The sequence below is a fragment of the Penaeus chinensis genome, chromosome 18, assembly GCF_019202785.1.
Source record: "Penaeus chinensis breed Huanghai No. 1 chromosome 18, ASM1920278v2, whole genome shotgun sequence".
NCBI classification, from domain to species: Eukaryota; Metazoa; Arthropoda; class Malacostraca; order Decapoda; family Penaeidae; genus Penaeus; species Penaeus chinensis.
Window position 1 is genome coordinate 2,683,937 of NC_061836.1, and position 2,500 is coordinate 2,686,436.

The 2,500-nt window shown below is 49.9% G+C and overlaps 1 protein-coding gene across 2 annotated transcripts in view; it reads left to right on the top strand.

Moving 5' to 3' along the window:
* The window catches only part of LOC125034438 (protein dispatched-like), a 106,870-nt gene that overhangs the window by 74,700 nt on the left and 29,670 nt on the right, over window positions 1-2,500 (top strand). The gene's annotated exons all lie outside the window — the stretch shown is intronic.

Here is a 2,500-nt window from a genome sequence, read left to right on the forward strand (position 1 = left end):
ACCCAACAGCAGGCTCCCGCCGGCGATGGCGGCCCGATCGTCCTTTTAACGCCGATCTGAAGTTCCTCGTAAAGCCGGGCGCTGGCCGGGGTCGCTCCGGGCCTCCTCCTCCCGCCGCGGATGATGCCGCTTTTGCACATATTAGCTCGTAAACAAACGCCCGCATCGTAATGGGCCGCCGGGAGAGACATTCGTTAAGCGGCCGCACAATATGCCCGGGGCGAAGGGGAGGAGGGCAGGGGGAAGGGGGTAGGTTGGGGAGAGGACAGGCGGAGGGAAGGGGATAGGCAGGGGGGGAGAAGGGAAAGGGGAAGGGACGGAGGTTTAGGGGGGGGAGGAGCAGAGGAGGAGAAGGGACGAGAGTTTAGGGGGAAAGAGGGAAGAGAGGTGGATGGGCAAGGGTCTGGGAGAAAGGGCAAGGGTTGAGGGAAAGGGGCAAGGGTTTAGGGGAAGGAGCGAGAAGGGACGAGGTTCTGGGGCATCGGTTCTCAAGCACGGCCTCCGGGGTGGGGGGTGGGGTGGGGGGTATTCGATGCGGCCACCAAGCGGAATTTAGTGACATCATTCAGAAGAAAACATCTGTGAATGTGAAGACCAGTAATTGCAGAATAACGAATATATTAATTAAAAAATGGAGAAGGTTAATCGGCCGTCGCCTTTGTCAGTTACGTCTACGGCGCAGGTAGGCTGCGACTTCGCGTAAGGGGTCTAATCATTGTGACAGACGTCTGAAACTTCCAAGTCTTTCTGGCGATTGGTTCCAGCCTGCTTACATATCAGCCACATGTATGGTACCACTTCGGGAAGGGGATTTATTACTCAATTTGTTTCAGTCTGCTCGGCGCTGAAAACGTTGGGCCACTTTTTCCAAGCGTTTACCCAGGCCCACACTACAATGGATATGAAGTCATTTTTCTCTGAAGTGATGCAACGATGAAAAGCGTAAGAGTTTTTTTTTTATGAATAGACCGCAACACCTTTCCTTCTCCTTTCATCCCTCCCTTTCTCCTTCCTTCCCTGTCTCCTTCCTTCCTCTCCTCTCTCCCTCTCTTCCTCCCTCCCTCCCTCTCCCTCCCTCCTCCTCTCCTTCCCTCAGTTCTTTTCACTCACATTCACACTCTTTTCTCCTTTCTATAATTTTACTAGTTTGCTCTAATTCTGTTTTCTCCCTTTCTCTCTTCTATCCATTCTGCCATCTGTCTCCTCTCTCTCTCTTTCTCTTCCCTTTTTTCCCTCTTATCTATACACACTCTTTCTATGTACTCATCAATATGAGAAGGACAGTCGCACCTCTTCATGCAAGACTACAAAGATTCTGGGTATTCAGTGCGAGTTAAAATCCAGAAATATTGTGCTTCTTGGAGAGCAAAGCACCGGAATTTATTTTAGAGAATTCATGGGATCGGGTCTTTCGGAGACGTACACACGTACACTGACGCTTTTACATTTACATTTGGTACTAGGACAGATATGTACAGGAGAAGATGTATTTATTTACATACACACACACGTACACGCACACGCACGTACACACGCACACACGCACGCACTCACGCACGCACTCACGCACACACTCACACACACACACACACACACACACACACACACACACACACACACACACACACACACACACACACACACACACACACACACACACACACACACACACACACACAAAAGCTCAGATAAATCACGGGATTCCAGCAGCAAGATAGAAAAGGGGAATGAAAAAAAGCGACGAAAGAGGATTATGCGAAAGGAAATGAGGAAGAATGAGTCATGGAGGAGCGCTGGAGGGAAGAGAGGCCGGGAAATAGATGGAAAAGAGAGAGAGGGAGAAAGAGAGAGAGGGAGAAAGAGAGAGAGGGAGAGAGAGAGAGAGGGAGAAAGAGAGAGAGGGAGAAAGAGAGAGAGGGAGAAAGAGAGAGAGGGAGAAAGAGAGAGAGGGAGAAAAAAAAAAAGAGAGAGAGAGAGAGAGAGAGAGAGAGAGAGAGAGAGAGAGAGAGAGAGAGAGAGAGAGAGAGAGAGAGAGAGAGAGAGAGAGAGGGGGGGGGGGGGGGGGGGGGGGCTGAGAAAGAGAGGGAGAGGGGGAGAGAGAGGGAGGGAGAGAGAGAGGGGGGGGGGAGTAAGGAAAGGAGAGGGAAGGGAAAGAAGTTAAGGGAAAGGGAAGGGAAGGGAGGGGAAAGGGAGATAAGGGAGATAAAAGAAGGGAAGCAGTAAGGTAGGGAAAGAGAAGAACGAGAAAGGGAAGGAAAGGTTTAAAAAGACGAAAGGAAATGAAGGGAAAGAGAGAGGAGGCGAAAGGGAAAAAGAAGGAGAGATGAGAGGCAATGGAAGATAACATAAGAGAAAGAGAGAAAAGGAAGGAAAAGGAAAAGGGGAGAAGATAAATGAAAGGAAAGAGAGAGGAGAGAAAGGAGAAGGGAGTTGAAAAAGAGGAAAGGAAAGGAAATAGAGAAAAGAGGGAAGAAGAAAGGGAGTGAGAGAAAGAGAAATG